The 13040-nt window shown below is 44.8% G+C and overlaps 1 long non-coding RNA gene across 1 annotated transcript in view; it reads right to left on the bottom strand.

Moving 5' to 3' along the window:
* Nucleotides 1-1052: 1052 nt before the first annotated feature.
* Nucleotides 1053-13040, bottom strand: part of LOC146184532 (uncharacterized) — a 37385-nt gene continuing 25397 nt past the window's right edge. Inside the window, exons 2-3 of the long non-coding RNA XR_014708882.1 lie at nucleotides 6069-6200; nucleotides 1053-1174 (exon numbers count right to left, since the gene is read on the bottom strand). This is a non-coding gene — a long non-coding RNA (uncharacterized LOC146184532). The remainder of the gene's footprint in view (nucleotides 1175-6068; nucleotides 6201-13040) is intronic.

Here is a 13040-nt window from a genome sequence, read left to right as displayed (position 1 = left end):
TCCCCTCCCCAGCTTTTCTTCTTCGGAAGCAAAAGCGTATTTAAACCTCTGCCAGTGATGCTCGCTATGCCCAGACGAAGACAAGTTCACTTGTCGAAACGTTGGCTCATCTGCGACCTGAGGCGTACCCCATTTACCCTTGCTCAGTTCTTTTTCATACCGTGCAAACCATCTTCTTCCTTTCGTTCTAATTTAATTATTGAGGCACAGGAAACACAATCCTATCAAGATGTCCTGCTGCCCACGATAATCCGTGATTTAGGAGTTAAACCATCTGTATTTTTTTTGTAGCGAAAACACTACTGTAGTTTTTCAAGCCATCAGCATGGCACCATGGCATCGTGGCAGGAGCTGCCAACTTGGGTCTCTCGTTTCACACGGGACGGTTATGTCACAATCAGCCTACCAGGATCATATATAGTATTCACGTACCACTATAGGCTATTAAGGCACGTTCATACGGCTTGGCTAATACGGGGCTTTATATGTGGGCTGAGAGCCTACGTTATCGTGTCATATTCTTAAAGGCGGAACTTATGTGTCCCCCATATTTAGATGCAATAAACGCCCTTACCACACCCACCTAAAACGCCGGTGATCTTTCATGCGTTAAACGGAACACTGGTTGTGTTCTGTGCAACGCTCGGGCGTCCGCAGCCAAAGCTTTCTCTGCCCACTCAGTTCAGCAGCATTGAACCCATGTAAATTTTTCAACTGACCGTTGCTAACAAAATGTAGGAAACTTTTTGTGTAAGTTTTCTGCGCCTTGCATTGCCAGGCTATAAAGCACTTTGCTTTTTCGGTGATTGAATTCTTTTCAACATTGACACACGTGAGGTTTTTCAATCTGCATGCATGTGAATGCACCCGGCTTGGCCTCGACTGACACTGCTCCATGGGTTCAGGAGCTGAAGGTGGCAGCCGGTGAGTGATAGTCGCTTGCAAATAATTGAGAAAGCAGTCAAATTACTGTGGACACGTTTATTGCGACAGTAATTTATCACAAAAGCACTGCAGCGTACGCAGTGGCAAAGGACTGTCCATAATGATCTGCGCCATGGAAATACCTAGACAAAGGAAAAGGCCATATTGCTCTGAATCCGAAACGTAGTCGCTCTGAACCAAGTTTCCAATGTCACATTTTCTAATAGACACATCGACCTGATTCGCAGATCTGAAATTCAATACAGAAAGAAAACAAAAGACGTTAAGTGCACACATCAAGCGTGCATCGCCTAGAAGTCATTAGCATAACTGCAAGATTCTACTAGAAAGATTATAATAAAATCTATCATCATCATCATCATCATCATGCAAGAGCCTGAATTAACACTTTTTTCAAGATTGAAGTGGATTATGAAGACGGCGCGAAAGGGACGAGGACAAGGAAGGAACACCAAAATAACAGGACAGGCGCCAACTTTCAACTGATGTTTATTCGCGCAAACCCTTTCATGAAGCACCCAAACCGTATCACAAAGGCCTATCACATACTCATCCACGTGGAGCACTCAGATCACCGGCGGTATTGGTCACAGACAAGAAAAAACCTCACAGTATAATAAGCCAGTAAACAAAAAATTGCAATTCATCACAGTAAAGCGCGCCATCCAAAACATATATAAAAGCAACCTGTTCGAAAGAGTCCTAAGATTATCGGAGTGCTCAAACATTATACTGTGAGGTTTTTTCTTGTCTGTAACCAATACCGCCGGTGATCTGAGTGCTCCACTTGGATGAGTATGTGATAGGCCTTTGTTATACGGTTTGGGTGCTTCATGAAAGGGTTTGCGCGAATAAACATCAGTTGAAAGTTGGCGCCTGTCTGTTATTTTGGTGTTCCTTCCTTGTCCTCGTCCCTTTCGCGCCGTCTTCATAATCCACTCCAACCATGAACCAACTAGCCCAAAGTAAAGTACTTCTTTTTCAAGATTCCTTGCGAGAAGCAAGTTCACACAGCATGCGCCGAGATCGAAGTGGTGATAACAAATGATGACGAATGTGACGCCTGCACTGCTCGTGGGCGGAGGTAGATCACCTTATTGATAGGAACGTAAAACAGCGGTAATTCGGAAGGATAAGCTGCTGTATAAGCTTATTTTATTAGAGCAGCAGCTCTACTATTTCTGACACAAACCGAAAAAAAAAAACCCACCTCGTTCCATAACTTTGACATTCAACCTCAGCGGAGGTCAATCTGCGACTCAGCATGCCTAGCACAGATTTTCGCGTGTGTTATCCCAAACTGGTGCATGACAGCATGACTAAATGGCCACTTCACCAACCTAATACGCGTCGTAACTTAGCTAAATGCTTATTCCTGAATAAAAATTAATTTTACTGTAGGTCATATAATCATATACTATGGGTAGTTTATGGCCAGTTTATCGCACTTGGCTAATTGTGGGTTTTAATTATTTTGTCAATAATTACAGCTGTACATAAATTTACATTTTATGATACAGCATCAAGATATATTTCGCTGATCTTGTCGAGTATGGCTCCACTACAGTGAGCTCTTAAATAATTAACATTAATTAGCTAATTGTGAGTAAATATCAAACTAGGTTACAATACCAAGTCGTATACTGTTGGAGAGATTTGGACAAAAAGAGTCCAAATAAATGTACATATATATATATATATATATATATATATATATATATATATATATATATATATATATATATATATATATATATATATATATATATATATATATTTGTGAGCGCAGTGCGTGAACTTTGACCTCTTTCATCTGCATAGATCCACCATCATTTTCATCATCGCTGACTGCTGCTCGGAGCGTCGCGCACTGTGTGTGTGCCAGCTGGTTGGAAATAAACAGACGTTCGTGCAAGTTCTACCTTACAAGTGTCGAAGGTGCTGGGTAGAATTCCCCACCTCTCGCTTTAGACCCACCTACCGTTCTCCCTGGAGCTCCGTTCAGGTATTCGCTTGCGTCAACGGCCCTGTGCTATGGATGAGGGCAAATGCTCGCTCACCCCCGGCGTCTCCTGCTCCTACTGCGGCTGCCCCTGCCTGAACAGTCACCAGCTGCCACCGTGATCCCCAGATCTTTGCCGGTCTTCGCGCTGAAGAGGTCGACGGCTGGCTAAACAACTACAACAGGGTCAGTACATTTAAGCGCTGGGATGACGCTCAAAAACTGCTCAACGTCGTCTTTTACTTGGCCGACGTCGCCAAAACATGGTTCCTCAATCATGAGGATGACATCGCTGACTGGCTTACATTCACAGACCAGCTAAAGGAAATTTTCGGCACTCCGGCTGTTCGGTCAGAGAAGGCAAAGAAAAAACTCGAAGCTCATCTCTAGCAGCCCGGCGAGTCCTATACGTCGTATATCGAGGACGTTCTGGCCCTTAGTCGCCGTGTCAACACTTCTATGCCTGAACGTGAGCGTGTTCGCCAATTAATTAAGGGCATCAACACTGCTGCTATCAATGCCTTCGTAGTTCAAAATCCGTCGTCCGTGTCTGACATCACTTCTACATGTGAACGTCTGGACCAGCTATAATCGTGCTGCCTCATGCAAGACCCCAGTGGTGGCGGCTCCTTTATAGATGGACATTTGCGGTCTCAATATGCACCACGATCCGAGAGGAGCTCTACGGCCTAACCAACCCTGCTGCTTTATCTCCAACGCTTCCTCCAGCAACCGTGAATTTGCGCAGCTTCATAAATGATGAACTGACGAATTTCAACTGCACTGTGGCACCTGCTCCACCTCCCTTTGCCTCCCAACCTCCCTCGCCGCCTCCCATTGCCTCCCAGCCTCCCTTGCCAACCTATGCCGAGATTACTTCACGCTAACCCGCCCCCCCCCCTTCCCCGACTTATTCGGCACTCGTGTGGGGTCACGTCGCTGCCATGGCACCATAACCTACATTGCTCCGTCCGGTTCCAGCCTGGCGCCCCTCCCGCCCTGTGTGCTACTATTGTGAGATACATGGCTACATTGCCCGTGTCTGTCGCCGCCGCCAGCAAGACGAGCAACAGGATTATGCTCCCTTTGAACGTGCCCGCGTGAGCCAGCCTGATGATTCTACACTGCCCTACTCAGACTTCTACCATCTTTCTTCCTCTCCTCCGAATTCAACCGATGTTTCACGGCCCTCGCATGATTCCCGACGCAGATCCCCTTCGCCTTTTCGCCGTACGTCACCGCTTCGTCCTGCCTTGTAACCCGTCTAACCTAGAGCGGAAAACTAACCGAAGCAGTTTTTGGAGGTAAAGCTGCTTCGAGTTCGAAATCTACAATTCCTCCTGGGCGACCGTCGAATATGTTTGCAGTGATTGTTAAAGGATTGTACGTTGAGGCTCTCATCGACACCGGCGCCGCTTATTCCGTCATGCATTTCTCTCTCTGTTCTCATCTGCACAAATTTCTAACGCCATACATTGGTTCGCCACTTCATGGAGCTAATGGAACTCTTATGAAGCCCACCGGCCAATGCACAGCACGTGTCCTCATCGATAACCAGCGGCATCATATCGAATTTATTGTGCTCCCCACGTGCGTTGATCTCATGATCTTGGAGTGGGATTTCTTATCGTCGGCGTCCGCCCTCATCTCATGTCCATGTAGATCGCTCCTGATCACCGAAACTGAGACAACGTTTTACCTTTCGTCGCCTACCATTCCGCTCTTCATAGCACTACTGGTTATAGCCCTTTCTTTTTAGTTTATGGCCGTCAGCAATCGACAGTATTCCACACTACTTTCTTCTCTGCTCGCTCCTCTACGTCTGACTCTCTGGGCGAAGAGTTTGCCACTCGTATGGCCCAGTGTCGCCAACTTGCCCGTCTGAACACAGAAGATGCCCAACGAGAACGCAAAGCCCTGTATGATCAACGCCATCGAACTCCCTCCTTTTACCCCGGTGATGAAGTTCTCCTGTGGACACCAGTCCGCATTCCTGACCTGTGTGAGAAGTTCCTCCATCGTTACATTGGTCTTTATACAGTACTGCAACAAACGTCTCCGGTGAACTATAGCGTTATTCCATCGCACACCGTCGCATATCGACGTCGTCGCCCCGAAGAGATCGTCCACGTCTCGGGCATGAAGACATATGCCCGTCGTCCCTCATCCCTGTAATCAGCGATCAGGGTGGCCGCTCTCTTGTCCGCATTGCATGAACTTTCACCTCTTTCATCTGTATATAGATCCATCATAATCTTCATCGCTGACTGCTGCTCGGAGCATCGCGCGCTGTGTGTGCCAGCTGGTTCTAGAAAAGAACAGACGTTCGTGCAAGTGCTACCTTACAATATATATATATATATATATATATATATATATATATATATATATATATATATATATATATATATATATATATATATATATATATCGTGCAGCTAAAGCTAGACCTTGGGCGGAACCATGGTAAACCTGTATGATATTTTGTTTTCATATTGTCTCGGTAATGCCTCAGAATCGGCTTCTGTTTATGGATGTCTAACTTTCTGCAGGACTATCTTGCCGGCCTTCCTCAAGGCAATTTATCTCACATTTCCTCCTTTTATTATTTTATCCCAGACGCGTTAAGAGAGGGACGGTAAGCGATAATGTTCATCAGGCCGGGTCACCAAGAGAAACAATAACCCAGATAAAACTTGCCCCCACTCGTGCCATACGCCCCTATCAAGAGAGCACAAAACACGTTCTCGCACTGGTAGTCAGCAACATTTTGGTAACGATCGTACTGGAAGGCTTTCTTTTCCGTTCTTCCGCGCATATTTGTTTTATTCTCAAATTACTTTCCGCAATGTCTAAGAGATTGAAAAACAATTGAATTTGATATGTGGCTGCGGCAACCAAGTACACAAAAGCAGTGCTGTAGAAATCAACAAATAAGCGACCTAATTTGAGATTCACTTGCTATCATGACTAGTCCTGATGCTAATTTCGCAGATGTAATGACATGTAGCCGTTCGGCCTTCGCAGTTATCGCCGCTCGATTGATATCTCAGCACAAAAAGATTTCTGGCGAACGGTTAACACAAATGTTATTTCGGCACTGAATAGGGCTTCTACGTACGGCTTCCGGGATTTCTTGGTAGCAAGGAATTCCTTCTGGGGCGTGATGTGTGTAGTACCGGTAGTTTCCGTCCTCATCCGTTTGATCCTGGCATGTCACTCGACAGTAGAAAAGCGCCCTTGGCGACTGCGGCTGAAGAGAAAAAGCAGTTTCATTTGCAGTTCCATTAATGACAGTCATATAAAAATATTCCCACGCATAGCAAATCTGGCCATAAAGTTAAATTCAAAGAACACGGTTCTTATATCCATGAATTGAGCTCTTGCGATTTTGGTGCCGTCTGTCAAATTACTTCCCGCCACCGATTCATACGCTTTAATTTCTGAAGCAGACACCAGGTTACTGGGAGAAAATAACGCATTCGAAATGTTGCGTGTCCATGTCAGCCACTAATTTCGCTCTGGTGACAGCCCCGCTAGTAGAATTATTGTGTACCAGTGGACATATATGGTCGACGTACGCACACTACCTCAAAAACTTAAAGATACTGTAGACGTGTAATAGTGGAATATAAAACGTGATTTCTATTTGGGTTTGCTGTGCTCCTTTGGGACAACGTTCTGTGTGGGCAGGTTCCTTAAACTTCGCAGTGGTGTACTCATATCGAGAAGACTCATAGCGTTAATTGCGTACTTGAATCTTAAGTTGTTATCTGTATTAAATAAGCGGCGTCACTCGAAACTCACTGGTCGTGGCATCTGGACTCAGTGGACCCATTGCAGGGGGGTCCCTGTTGTCACTACGAATCCCGATGCTTTCACGCATGCGCATAGCTTGAATGGAAGAAAGCTCATCTGCAATGTTACAAATCGCGTGGAGTATTCTAGCTATACATGCTGTAGACGGGACAGCATTTCCAGAGTAGAGGAATTCGACAAAGCTTTCAGTGCATAGATATCAAGGACTTAAGGAGGTCATGGGCACTGACACTAACATTCCACATGCAACAGGCTCTCTTCAATTCTATATGCCCAGAAGTGCAGACCTCAGCCTCTGTCACTGCAATTAACCTCCTCTATGTTTCTGAACTAAAACGCGCAGATTTCACTGTAGCAAAGCTTTCTAACACTTGTTCAGGCGGTGAGCGTGGAGATTGGTTATTCAAAATATAAAACCAAATCGATGCCGATTGAAAGCAATGCAGACTATGAGCCCCAGCCGGCATATTTTAAAAATTGTGGATTGTCAATGGCGTAATAGTCATTCAAATTTAATATTTGTGCCTTCATAAAACGATAGGATAACTTTTGTAGAAGACCACTGGCTAAACTTTTGCTGCGTAACAGGACTACCCGACTAACTTCCCTGCAGCGATCATATATACAGTGATCGGGGTGAACATTTTGTTTCGGAAACGATGCAATCTTGCAACATCATGAACCCTCGCGTTTTCGACTTGCGCTACGTACGACATCATTCCACCACATTGCAGTGTTTCAAACCCATTGCCCTTTTCGTGTTTGTTTCCTTTAAGTGCACGCCAGTCTTTCTTTAGTTTCAGTTGTGCCTGCCTCTCAAAACGTGTAGACCATCTCACAGTTCCACAGGGTGAGTCCAACCGTCACGGACACCTATTTCATAGGGATCATATAACGTTTTTGCACGGCGGAACTGGAATCGGATAGCCACATGACAGACAAAATCGTGAAGCACTATCGCGATCTCACATTGCGTGACTATAGTGAGCTAGAATATTCTAGCATACTGTAGACGTGACCCTTAAGTCAGCGATTTCCACCGCTTTGCTTGCGTCCGCGAGCAAAGCGAATTCGGATTCATGCACGAACGACACTTTCATTTTGCTTTTATTTTTTGTAGCGGAAAGAATTCCAGCCACATTATGGTGCCTAAGCATGCACAGCGTAACATGTATTCTACTAAAACGCCGGAGGAAAGCGGGCTTAGAGGGACTGACTAGTACGGCCGCAAAGCAGGCACGAACGGGCGTCGCACTGTTCTGTATCCCGATCATCTTAGCCCGACGCTTGTAGTGCACGCAGCGGTATCTCTGGTCAGCGTCTGGTCTGGTATCCACAGTTACAGGGAAAAGCTAGCAAGAGCTAATTACTAACGTGCAACGGCTTGAAGGAATTCCTCGCTTTCCTCTAGCGCTTTAGTGCGCTTGCAGTAACGCTGCATACACGCACCGGAAGCACGAGGGCAGCAGTCGGAAAGGTTCTCCTCCAAGGGTTAAAAGTAGCATGTTTATGAAGTTGTCATTAGTAAGTGCGATCACTTGCACGTACACAACCACATTTATATCACATCGAGCGGGACAGTCAGCACGGCAATGCTTTAGCCAAACGACGCAGCAGAAGCAACATTGCAAGATTCGCCACAGCAGGCATCTACCCCAAAAAGTTGACAGCTGTACTGTTCTCGGAGTTTTTATACCTGCAAGACCTATTGCCGCGTCCGTAGACAGCGCAACTGACCATTATTGTAGCAAATTACAGAGTTCATAGCAACTTGGACCTTCCGAACTACCCAAACAAAACCTCAGCAGACGATGACGATGACCAAGGCTATGGCGGACCGGAAGCGGAAAGGCTTCATTTTTCCCGTCGTTCCCCGCGCGGCAGCCGACAGTGAATACAACCTATAAGAAGGAATCATCGGGACGCGGCATATGAGCTGCATGAAGCAGGCGAGCGCAACGCGACTGAAAGAGATATATGCCAGCGATGAGGCAGGCAACAGACGACACCTCAGTACAGTTCAAAGATGTAGAGAACGCGATTTCAAGAGACATTTTCCCGCGACGATGCAGGCGATACGCAAGTGCAGCGACAGGAAGCAGACGACAGACAGAGAAAGGATTTGGTAAAGAGCGTACACTTCCATAGGGCCCAGCGGATGGATGGATGAAACGGGGTGGTAGCAGTTGCTATCATGGTCGTTTTATTTTTTCCTATATCTAATTATTGGTTTAGATTAGTTAACTGGGCCATCATTCTATTTATTGAATTTGTATTTCTACATTACTAACATTTTGTCACTTTTCTGTTTTTAAGCCACCAATCTTTAGATCGTTTTTTGCTAGCTTCCACTGCAGGCTCAATCCCCCGGCCACTGGTATCTCTAAACCCCAGAGCTTCAGGAAGAGTGACTGCGCCTGCACCGACTTCCGGGTGGATACCATTACATTCGAGTATAATATGGTCAATTGGTTTTGTGGATTTCCCACATACTGCACATCTGTCATCTTCATTGTTAAATTTCTTTTTGTAGCTGCGTGTTCTAAGGCACCCTGATCTAACTTCAAAAAGTAGGGCACTGCCTCTTGAGTTATGAATGAAAGTTTCCTTCCTGATCAGCCTTTTCCACTTTCGGTATAGTTCCACACTGTTTCTTTTCCATAGAATTTATCCAATTTTTACCTGCTGTGTTTTTCACCTCTTTCTTAACGCTCTTTATTTCTTCGTCCTTGTGGCTAGCATACTTGCTGGTTAGTTTCCTTGTTGTTTTCCTCCATTTTGAGCCCAATTGATTGTAGCGCACCAAGCGGCCGGTGCTTGACGCAAATCCGCTTTCGGTTAAAGGCGCGCAGTTTGAGTGATGAAATGCGCTGCGCCATGGCGCGTAGTTTTAATACTAGCAAGCGCTGCCGTACTGCTGTGCCTGTCGGCGCATTATTTGTCATGCGGGGTGTGGTATGATGATGTACGGTGGGGTATAGTTTTCTATTTATTTTTAGCGTTAAAATATATATTCAGGTCCCAATTACCGCAGGCCTGACATCAATGCTGATGCGTCAAAGGCTTTGCCAAACAGCAGTATTTCAGGAAAGATGCTAGGAGCTTTGTGAAATGAACATTTATTTTGTTTCATATAAAAACAAACCCGATAGAATTCTGTCACAATTTGGTGCATAAAAGCAACCAGGAAGACAGACAAAACGTAGGATACATCAGCCGACGTGTACATTACAAGAAAGTGAAAAAACAATATTGAGCAAGGCAAGAAACAATGCGTAGGTAGACAAATGTAGCATGATATGGAGATATATAAAGTATGAAAAATAATAAGTATAAAAATATACATACACTATGCTCACAATACACTCGAGGCTCCTTCAGAGTACCCTGCATTTTATTTTAAGCACAGAATTCAAGCAAATACGCTGCAAGTTGTCTTGGGTATTATGCCAGAGGGAAAACATTGCTTTGAGCTTAAATGCGCACCCCTTCCGCACACCATCATGAGCTTTTGGGTACGACCTTGGCAGCAAAATTCCAGCAGATAGTTATGTCTTTCACCGTAAGCATTACTTTTTCAGAAATTTTGAAGGGTTTTGAACATAAATATGCTGTAAGCCCGAAATAAGCTGGGAAACATACAGACTGGTGTTAAAAAGTGCTTTGCATTCATTTTATGACTAAAATGTAAGTAGCACTCGTTAAATTCATAACCAGAATGCACAACAGTTTCAATATAAAAATGGTTCCTTAATTAATCATGTCTTTATAGGCTGGGTCTCTTTGGGACGGTAAACAATATAAACAAACCATGCTTAGCTTGGAATGCAGGTTTCCATTCCAAGAAATTGTTAATTTGTTGGAATGAGAAAATATTTGCTGATAATAACATTGCAGGAAACATTAGGGACATTTATTTCATGCCCAATAACACATTTTCATGGTAACAATTATATCATTGTAAAAATACAAATATGCAGTTACACGGCGAAGATTCCTACCAGTAATTTTGAAGCATTGCTACATTTTCCAATGTTAATCTTTGGTTTTAAATGCTGCATGGACAGCCCACTACGCGTTTCATTCTATAAAAATATCTGACACACGAGCGGCAACAATACACGGACTACCAGCGAGACGTTCATAGTGTGCGTTAGGAGCAGCAAAGATAAATGCTCGTGTGGAATGCGTTTTCAGAAACGGAGTGGTCAGAATTATCGGCGCGCCACTTCTTTAGCATCAAGCTGTATAGAAACACCTCGGCGTTACCTTTTGTATAGCTTTTGTTAACGAACATTCACTTGCTGCGCGTGTGGAATATGGGTTTTTCGTCGCAGATGGCAGTCTTCTACACAAGTTCCAGCTTTTTCCAGCTTTTTGCACGGCACATTTTTTCCTGCCTGCTTAACAATAATGGTCCCGATTGTACAACACGAGAACGCTCGTTTTTACAGCATAAGCCTACTCGTTCGATGTTCTGATTTCACCCGGCCAACACATATCACCTAAACGAGATTGTGCACTGGTGAAGGACATAAAAAGGCCCCAACACGTAAAACTCAACGCGATACTACGCAAAACGAACCACTAGGCAAACCAAGCAAAGAGCGTCAGGCCTGGGTTCGCTTTTATCTAAATGCTAACCAACCAGCGTGTCCTTGTTGCGCCATAACAGAGCACATAACCTTGCCTTAACAACCGCGCAAGTGAGAGTGCTGAACTGCTTGAAATGCAGCGTAGTTTGCAAGCAAAAAACATTTCTCAGAATGCTTTGCTGGAAGCTGCCGGATGTCACGAACTGACTGGCCCATGACGTGCGCACCGCAACCTGTTAACGAGCTAGCGCAATCAAGGAACCAGCCGGTGTGGTCAGCCTAAACCGCTCAAACTGCAACGTTCTAAGACAAAATAACGTTCCTTACCTTGCCGTCCTGACAAACTACAGTAGTTCCGCTTCGAAGACCAAGAACGCCATAAAACTACGTAGTCTGTCCTCACGAACAAAGACGCAGCCCGCATAGACGCCCTGCCTATCCGCCGTCTGCTTCGGTCAGCGTAGGCGGCACCCGCGCGCGCGACAAATGCTGGTGGCGCCATCCATTTCGTGCTGCTGTTAGGAACGTTATCACCATCATCATCATCATCAGCAGCAGCAGCAGCAGCAGCAGCCTGATTATACCCACTGCAGGGCGAAGGCCTCTCCCATATTTCTCCACTTAACCCGGTTCTGTGCTAGCTGCATCCACTTAACGTTATCAGTCCTGCATTATTTCCTGGGGTGAGATTTCGCCGAGTGTCCCCTCTTTACAAAATCCTTTCTCTATGCGACAAACGCGGCGGCAGTACGGAGACGCCCGAACGGAGGTGCGGCGGAGCGCTTCAACAGGGTCGACAGACGGACGGAATATAGTATCGTCTCTTTCGAAACGGGGTTGCTATTATGCTCGATTTATTTTCTCTATATCTTAATTATGTTTTAGCTCAGTTAACTATACTATAATTCTATTTATTGAATTTGTGTTTCTACATTATCTAACATTGAGTTACTTTTCTGCTTTAAGCCACCAATCTTCAAATCGTTTTTTGCTAGCTTCTACCTCAGGTTCATTCACCCGGCAACTGGTATGTATAAACCCCAGGGACTCAGGAAGAGTAACTGCGCCTGCATCGGCTTCTGGATGGATACCATCACATTCGAGTATAAGATGGTTGTTTCTGTGGATTTACCACATACTGCACATGTAAAATCTTCATGGCAAATTTTTTTTTCTTTTGTAGCTGCGTGTTCTAAGGCATCCTTATCTAATTTTAAAAAGTAGGGCCCTGCCTCTTGAGTTATCAAAGAAAGCATCCTTCCTGATCTGTCTTTTCCACTTTCGGTATGCTTCCACATTCTGTTTCTTTTTCATAGAATTTATTCAATTTTTACCTTCTGTATTTCCCCCTCTTGCTTAAAGCTCTTTATTTCTTCGTCATTGTGACTAGCATACTTACTGGTTAGTTTCCTAGTTCTTTTCCTCCATTTTGAGTCAACGATGTTTAGCTATAGATGTTTACTTTAGCTGCCCATCTGTTACTGTCAAAATTTCTCAGGCGTTAATCATATAATATTTTACTCTGACCTCCCCGTAATTCGAAAGATGCCCAGCCCATATCTCCCTGTGCCGCCTCATTTGAGATTTTGCCGGGGGCACCTAGTGCAAATTGTCCGACGGCTCTTTGATTTATTTCGAATGTCGACTGTATCTCTTCTTTTAGGCAAAAAACCGCATTT

This window comes from Amblyomma maculatum, chromosome 7 (genome assembly GCF_055883805.1).
Source record: "Amblyomma maculatum isolate TAMU_Amacu chromosome 7, ASM5588380v1, whole genome shotgun sequence".
Taxonomy (NCBI): domain Eukaryota; kingdom Metazoa; phylum Arthropoda; class Arachnida; order Ixodida; family Ixodidae; genus Amblyomma; species Amblyomma maculatum.
This window is presented reverse-complemented; position numbering and strand designations above follow the sequence as displayed.